General features: G+C 50.1%; 1 pseudogene; it reads right to left on the reverse strand.

Annotated features, from left to right (window-relative positions):
- Positions 1-232: 232 nt before the first annotated feature.
- On the reverse strand, positions 233-7,206 carry LOC119299818 (annotated as a pseudogene).
- Between the last annotated feature and the right edge of the window lie 1,926 nt (positions 7,207-9,132).

The raw sequence follows: 9,132 nt of genomic DNA on the forward strand, positions 1-9,132 counted from the left end.
TTTTGATGTTCCTCAGTAGTTATTCTCCCAATTTTAAAAACAAAAAATCTCATCGTATAGGGTACAAAACAAAATGTCCACAAGGACCATGCCGCAATGCCCCAATTTCTGCTCATGGATTGCCCGCCGCTTTCTTCGTTTTCTTGTGTTTTGCTTGAATCTCCAATCCTGACTTGTACCTTATCTCTCTTGGGCGACCCTTTGTGATGGAACGGGGTGGGTTCCTGACCTGCGTTTGTGTGCTTGCTGTTCCAGATCCTATGTCCGAGTTTTCAGACGATGGCCCCGTCGATGAAGGCACACTTGATGTGCGGGGGAACCGGTGTAAGGCTTCCTCAGCTTTCCTCTTCTTGATCTCATCAAGCTCTCTTTTCAGTGCCTTCCTGTGTTTTTCTGTGACTCTTGCTGTCTCATCACTTTTGCACGCTTCATCAATTAGCTCAACATAGTTCTTTATCAGCACTACGTGCCTCACGGCTTCCATGGTTGACTCAGGTCTCTCATCAAGCACAGCCAGAACCGCGTGTGTTGTCTGCGGCGCCAACGCGTTGTCAGCGTCCCAAGTCCATCATCGCCTTATGAAATGGCGGGGCATCCGTGTCATAGCGTTCATGTCCATCACTTTTAGTATGTGACAACACACAATGCCGTCCCGTTCGAACTTGCAGCATTGGCAGTAGTACTCGCCTTCGCCTATCGAGGCTTTCACGAAGTAGTTCCTTCCTTTGTCTGGGTCTTCAGGTTCTGAATCCGACATGCCCAAAATAGAACACACCTTGAACGTATGTTCGTCCACCTAGAAAGCCGTGAACATGCTGGCACGCTTTATTTCTTCCTAGAATCTGCAAGTTTTCTGTGCTTTATGTTAATCTATCGTGCGATCCTTTTTTTTGTAGCACGTTATGCTGTCATGGGAATAGAAATAGATTTTTGTTTTTGAATATGGCGATCATAGTATACTGAACATGGCAAACATAGCACACTGAACATGGCAACTGCAGTACACCAGACATGGCAACTGCAGTACACCAGACATGGCAACTGCAGTACACTGAACATGGCAACTGCAGTTCAGTAGACATGGCAACTGCAGTACACCAGACATGGCAACTGTAGTACACTGAAAATGTTTTCCCCAATGGAAGCACATTGCATCAAACATGGGCATCTACATTTCAGTAAACATGGGAATTGCATTTTCAACAAACATGGCAGTTGCATTTTATTAAACATGGCAATTTGTATATTCAGCATATGTGTTGACAGTATGACATTTTTTCAGTTGACATTGGCATTTGCATACCAACATGCCCCAATGGAAGTACAGTTCATTAAACATGGCACCTGCACTTCATTGAACATGTAAAAATGTATCCGAGTAAGCATTGTAAACAGAAATTTCATCAAAACATGGCAACTGCAGCTGAGTAAGCATGGCAAACAGTATTGCATTAAACATGGCAACTGCATATCATGGCAACTGCATTTGCACTCTATATGGCAGCTACTGCCCTAGTTCTTTTTGCGCAAATAAGACCGTAATGCAACTGACTTACTTGTTAAAGATCTTGTTTGTGTATATCTTGCTCATTTGCCTCTCCATTGGTAAGTACGTTAGCAATTTCGGCTGCTTTAGCGCGGTGGTAGCTTCTTGCTGCAGCTCAGAACCTAGAATTTTTTGTTGCAGAGCTGTGTACTGCTTGGCAAACTGTAGCAATGAGTTGCCAGGGCTCACGTATCGCTTCAACACAGCATTGAACCCCTCGCTGCGCTGCGTAGTCTGTAGAAAAGGGAAGAAGCACTGCATGAAGTAGGCGGGCACCCAGTACATTCGCTTCTCCCACAGACTAGCAAGCGTCTCATTGTCTTGGACTTGATGCGTTTCAACCATGGCCATCCAACTCCTTTCAAACTCCTCGACCGTCAAGCTGTGGTCCACGCATAGCTCGAATGCCTTGTGCAGCTCTGGACGGTCAGCAAAGAACGGTCCTAGGGTCTCCTCAGCCTTCTTTATTATGTGCCACCTGCAGTGCCTATGCACTGCCAACGGAAAGACCCCCTCTATGCCAGCACGCATGCTAAAATCCTGGTCTGTTATTATGTTCATCGGAGAAAGTCCATCCATGCACTCCAAGAAGGTCTTGAACAACCAGACGTACCCATCCGTGTCTTCGTTCCGAACGAGCCCGCAGCCGAACTGCAACAACTGATTGTGGTTATTTATTCCTATGAACGGAGCGCATGGCATCTTGTACATATTGGTGAGGTACGTCGCGTCGAACGAAATGCAATCTCGGAAATGTTTGTAGGCTCTCCTTGCAGCACCATCCACCCAATACATGTTCCTGGCACGGTCCTCATCGTCCAACCTTATCCTGTTGAAGAAATCTGGATCTTCCTTTGCTTTCTCATCGAAGTAGGCAATTGTAGCCTCTATGTCAGCCAGCCTGCTCTCTCTACGGTACTTGGCCTATAGGTTTGTGATGTCAGCCGGTATGTAGGGCATGCTACTCAGCTTCCCCTTTTTGCTGTGGATGAGTGATAGTATCTGGACCATTCTTGATGGACCGACGTTACAGTCATGTAGCAGCTTTACGAATTGTCTTACGACTGGGGTGAATCCTCTGTGGGCGGTCAGAAATTTGACTAGGTCGAACTTCTTTATGAGACTGTGGTTGTGCTCGTCAAAATATTCAGTGACCACATACCGTGTTCCATCTACGTTTAGCTTACACCGGACAGGGCATCCCGTCTTGAGAATGATTCCTCTTTTTCGTTCCAGAACGACAGGCGCATCACCTTTCACCTTCTTGTTCCTCCGTGCCTTGTGGCACCTCATCTCACCTCTGCTGTACTCATTAGTTTTCCTAATTTTTCTATGGTACTCGGTGTTGACCGCAAATCCATGGAACTTTGCATATGTCTGGTAGTATTCCTTTGCTTCCTCGAACGATTCAAATCTCTGCCCAATGTACGGTGGCTGAGGTACCACGATCTCTGATTGCCCACCATCTTCGTCATCTTCTGCCTCATCGTCACTTTCATCATTCACTTCAGTATCGGCGGCAGTTCCTTCTAATTGAGTGTTGTCAGTGATTGTGTTCAAAGGGGTGCTTGTTTGTATTGCTGGAATGATTGCCATTCCCGACTGTGACTCGAAATTGTCTGCGGCACGAGTGTCTGCTGGCTGGTGGAACGCGTCTTCCGTGCGCTCAGAGCTCCCCGCAGTAGATGTCCCTGCGCTGCTGTTAACTGTAGTTGTAGGCCCTGTGATAGGGAAAATAGGTACGAGATTTAAGTTTTATGTTTGAATAACATGTGTATCGCAACGGACCACACCATCTACGAGTGATTTTGCACGACAATTTTTCAAACAGCAAGCCACTAGTCTGTGCGTGGGCATGCACGCCAGCTATAGCTGTCCAGTGATGGCAGCTATTGTTTCAACAAACATGGCAACTAGTTTGTTTTTGCATGCAAATAACTTCAAATATCAAAGGTACTATTGTTTTCCTGGTTCAGATTTTTTTCCCTTACCTTGGTGTGTTGCATTCGACATTCCCGTGTTGCCTAGGAGACCAAAATGACTGCCCCCACCTGCAATTTGTGAACGTTGCCACGAGACGTTTGCTGGGGTACCACCAGCGTAATAACCTGTGTGCATAGCAGTGGTTGGTCAAATTCATGGCAACTGTATTTTGTGCTAGCACGGTAACTACAGTTGCCCCTGATGTGGCAACTGCAGTTTTATTGGCAAGGCAAATGTATTTGCATCAGCATGGCAACCGCAGTTGTTCCTCCATGGCAGCTGCAGTGCCATGACATGGCAAATGTAGTTGCACTGGCATGGCAACTGCAGTTGTTCTCCCCTAGCAACTACATTTGTCCATGGATGGCAACAACAGATGTGCAGGGATGTCAAATGTAGTTTTCTAATACATGGCAACTGCAGATGACCAGTCATGGCAATTGCAGTTGCCACCTATGCTCCTTCTGCTAATTGATCATCTGCAACTTCACCTTATTTTATGGACTGACCTGTGTATGACGTCGATGGCAGGTACATTGGCGGTGCCTGATGCCACGCGCTGCACGAAGGCTCTGCATTTTCACACCGCGGTAAGTCGTGAGTCCTTTTGCTAGTTTTTTTGCATGTTCATTTTTCATGTCCACAGCAGTATGCGCTCTTTTTTGTCGTTTTTACATTACCTTGATTGTCCATACAAGCTAGTTGAAGTTGGTTGCCCGTACATTTGTCAGTGTTAGCGCCTTGCGAGTGAACTTGCCACGGGGCCTCCCTAATTGTGTTTTGGTCATAAGAACCTGCTAAAAAATGACAGTGTACGACATAAGTAGAATGTCATCTTCATCGTCGCGAAGATGGCAACTATTCTCTTCTTTTTGATAGCACACATCATACCTACGACTGCATACTGTTCCAGTAGTGGCAGCAACGGCCCTGAAGAGATGAGCTGACTGTACTCTGTTGCATCCCAAGGGGCTGTTTCTGGCCTTTGAGAACCCCAATCACCAGCGCCACCTTCGTGATTCATTCTTTCCGTGTCTCCCTTCTTTTCCAATGTGTTCTCAATCTCTGCATGAACAAGAAGGCATCAACAATCCACAAGAATAGCATTCTTCTGCTGCTTGCACACAGAAGATATGGATGGCAATCGACGGGTCATAATAGGTGGCAGCTACTGACAACGAAAGGTGGCAACTGTCGTTATACACAAGTGGCAATTAATTTCTTCCAGCCCTCTTCATTCCAAAATTTTGCCCCTACCGTCCTTTTTCGTACCCAACTACTTGCGTCAATTAAACTAGGAAATTAAGTCAATTTCAAACGTTAGTACATGGCAGATCTGGTGTACTCTGCCTGGCAATTGCGACTACACACTGAACCATGTAGTGTTCTCCCCCTATAGCATAGATCCAGCACAAGATCGGGAGATTTTCGCTTTTAAGGATGAGAAGGTTCAGATCGAGAGATTTTCACCTGGGTTTTAGATGATCGTCTTCGGAGGGCTTGGTTGGAGTTTGGGGCTGGGGGTGGGGAGGGTTGGGGTGTGGTTTTGAGGTGGGAGTGCCTTACGGATCTGCTCTGTTTGCCATGGCAACCAGAGATGGCCGGCGACGGAGGTCGGGGTTCGAGAGGTGGGGAACGATGGCGGCAGACGAGGGAGGGGATGGATCGGAGACCGGGAACTGGTTGGTCGTGCGGGCAGCGGATCGGCTTACCCGGACGGGGCAGTGCGGGTGGGGTTGGCACGGAACGGACGTGCGGGCCGCGCGTTTGTGCGCGCGGACGTGGTCGTGCGGGCCTGTTCCCGTCCATGCCACACGAGGCGTGCGGGCGGGTTCCCGTCGACGCCACACGTGTGGCAGTTATTCGGACCCTTTTACAAAGCCATGTGTTCCAAGTGACAAATAGCCGATATTCTCATTGTTTTCCTTCCTATGCGCGTGGGGATTGACCTTCTATGGTGTAAATAATGTATTTATGTGGATGGTGGGTCCAGAGCATTTGCCCTTGCCGATTTTGTGTCTCCAAACAAGCTTCCATCGGTCATCGCCCTTAGAAAAGGATGCCGCCCCTTTTGTTTTTGAAAAATAAAAAATCAAAAAGCAGGTACTGGTCTTTATTTTCTTTTCACATCCCATTAATTATCTGACTAGATGTCTTCTGCTCTACAAACCAGATTATATTATTTGCTGCTGCAAAGTTTCTGTCTGTCTTCAAAGAAGCAGCAAAATGGATCATCCAAGGGAAAGGTAAGCCATTTTGTCCATCTTTATGGTGTTTGAGGAGCTTCTTTTGTTATGTTTCTTGTTTCAAGTGATACCCGGCCCAGCACAATGTTAGAGCACCTCTAATTAGCCGTTTTGGATGAAAAAAGCATCCAAGGCGGACACCACAAACCACCCCGACCTTTAAAAAAAATTGAAGGGTGCGGAAAAATCGCCCCCCATCCCCCCCAATCCGCAGATAGAAGGGTTGCGCGTGTTACGCTACCATGCCCTGTATTGGACGAAACCCTAGGCTGGAGGGTTATTTCAGTCTGCGCGAATTTCTTTCTCGTCGGCCACCAGCCAACAACCGTCGTGTGCCTACGTCGATTCTGGCCACCTTCTTTCGATTCCCACCGCCCTGGAAGTCACCGCCGCTCGCTGCGCCCCGTGGTAGGTTGTCGGCTCATTTTGGATCAGATGCCGCACCAAGTTTGGTAGCGCTGGCTTGAGTCCGTGCTCCACCGTGCCGCCATCGCCCCACCGACTTGGAGGCGCACGCCGCCCCAGGTCAACCTCACCACACCGCTTCTGCCTCAACACGGTAATGCAATTTGCTCATCTCCAAGCCGCCCTCGGATCTAGAATTTTACAAATTTTGGTGCGTATTGTAGATGGATTTGAGCCCGTGTGAACAATTTTTTTAGGACGAATCATCTTCATGTGATGGCTCAGACGTAGGGACGTTGCTCGACAACCACCGGCAGCAAATGATTGTGGTGGTTATCTCCATGACGGAGCTCGAGGATCGGAAGACAAGGAAGCGACAAGAATCCAAAGTGGGTCGTCTTTGCATCCCTCGCAATCGGGATATTGGAAACGATATGCTCATGCGAGACCACTTCGCTGAGTGTTGTGCCTAGCTAAGCTCAGCTCACCAGCGTAGTTAGCCGTTTAGAATAATGGCATGCATGCAGTCCGATGGGACGGAGTCATGCACATGCATAGCTAGGACGTGAGGCGTGCTCTTTGCACAATCGCTTGTTTTCTGTTTTTCTGTTTGATGTAACCTCCCGGTCAGTATGGCGCTGGTGATGCAGTCATGGGATGGTGCGACGTACGCGGATCCGGAGCAGCCAATCGGGAGTTAGTTAGCCTCTGTAATCGCTTTGAGTTAAGAGAAGGAATAACAGAAAACGCTGTCAGACAAACGGCACAAAATATACTGGTGTCTCCTCCCTCGCGTGTGTTCACCTCTCTCTCGCTCCTCTCGATCCCATCGGCAACGACAATTGGCATCAGAGCCCTGGTGTTTGATCCTTGGCGCGGCGGCGGTGTTTGATCCGTCATGGTCATGTCCGGGGACAAGTCGGACGGGAAGAACAAGGGCGGCACGAGGTCGCCGTCGAAGACGCCCTCATCCAAGGCGCCGCTCGCGCGCCTCTCCGGCAGCGGCAGCGGCGAGTACCGCGTCATGGAGCGCGTCATGCGAGAGGAGTCGAGTCGTCCATTATGCTCACGCGCACGAACTACCAGGAGTGGGCGCTGGTGATGCAAGTTAAGTTGCAGGTCGCCCGCGTCTGGACTGCGGTGATCGATGACGCCGCCGACGAGAACGATGACCGGCGCGCTGCAGATCATCCTCACCGGCGTCCCGCCGGAGATGCTGCGTGTGCTGGCCGCGAAGGACACGGCGAAGATGGCGTGGGAGACAATCAAGACCATGCAGATGGGCAGCGAGCGCGCCCGCGAGGCAGGCGCAGGTGCGCCGGCGGGAGTTCGAGGATCTCCATTGCAAAGACGGGGAGTCCGTCGAGGACTTCGGGCTGCGTCTCGCCGCCCTCGTCGCCGATCTGGAGCTATATGGTGACCCCGTCATCGAGCACAAGGCCGTTCAGAAATTTCTCCGAGTGGTGCCGCGAAAGTACCGCCCGATGGCCATGGCGATCGAATCTCTAATCGATCTGAAAACCATGTCCATTGAGGAACTCGTTGGACGTTTCTCTGCATGCGAGGACCACTACGACCTCGACGATGGTGCGCAACCCACCGGGCGCCTTCTGCTCACTCATGAGGAGTGGCTGGCCCATGATAGGCTGGGCGGCGGCTCATCGTCCGGTGGTGGCGGCGCCGGCAAGAACAAGCAGCCGACCAAGACCAAGTCATCCGGCGGAGGCAAACCTGCGGCCGGCAACAGTGGCGCTGGTGGGTCGGGTGGAAAGAAGAAAGGAAAGTGTCACTTCTGTGGGAAGCCTGGTCATTGGAAGAAGGATTGTTGGTCGTACCTTGACAAACAGGGACAACAAGGGAAGTAGGAGCAAGCAAATCTTGTGCGTGCTGGGGATGAGCATGATCAGGGGCTTCTAATGGCCGTGGTCACCACCACTGCTGCGTCAGAGGCAGTGGCGCCGCAGGAAGTGTTTCTCAACGAAGAGAAGCTGATACCCGTTCCTTCGCCGGACGGGGTGTGGTATTTTGACACCGGCGCCAGCAGCCACATGACAGGTGAAAGGTGTTGCTTCTCCACGCTGGATGAATCTGTGCACGGGACAGTCAAGTTTGGAGATGGGTCACATGTGGCAATCTGTGGGAGAGGTTCAGTGGTTTTCAAGACACAAGGAGGCGAGCAGCGCGCTCTGTCAGAAGTGTACTACATCCCGAACCTGAGAAGTAACATAATCTCACTTGGACAGCTCGACGAAGGGTGTGTGAGGTTGATATTCAGAGTAGTGTGATGACCATACATGATCTGTCTCGGCGCCTGCTGGCCCGTGTCCGGCGCACTAGCAGCCGGCTGTACACCGGGGTGCTGACCATTGACACGCCGGCGTGCCTGCTGACAAAGGTTGAGGACGAGACTTGGAAGTGGCACGCAAGGATGGGGCATTTGCATTTAGAGCACTACGCACCATGTCTGCAAAAGGAATGGTCAGAGGCATGCCGGAGATAGCTCACATCGAGCAGTACTGTGATGGGTGTGCACTTGGAAAGCAACATCGTGTCCCGTTTCCGCAGGCAACTTCTTATCGAGCAGAGCAGGCACTAGAGCTTGTGCACACAGATTTGTGCGGACCCATCACGCCACCAACTCCAAGAGACAACAAATACTTCATTCTGGTTGTTGACGATTACAACCGTTATATGTGGATCGAACTGCTCAGGTCCAAGGACGAGGCATACAGTGAGTTCAGAAAAATCAAGGTCATGGGAGAGGCTGAAGGTAGATGCAAACTTTGAGCTTTCAGATCCGATCGTGGTGGGGAGTTCAACTCAATTGAATTCAGAGAATATTGCAATGAACAAGGAGTGAAGCACTACACCACGGCGCCCTATTCTCCTCAACAGAATGGCGTGCTAGAGAGGCGAAATCAGTCAGTTGTAGAGATGGCCAGATGTCTAATG

Source organism: Triticum dicoccoides, chromosome 5A (assembly GCF_002162155.2).
Source record: "Triticum dicoccoides isolate Atlit2015 ecotype Zavitan chromosome 5A, WEW_v2.0, whole genome shotgun sequence".
In the NCBI taxonomy this organism is placed as follows: domain Eukaryota; kingdom Viridiplantae; phylum Streptophyta; class Magnoliopsida; order Poales; family Poaceae; genus Triticum; species Triticum dicoccoides.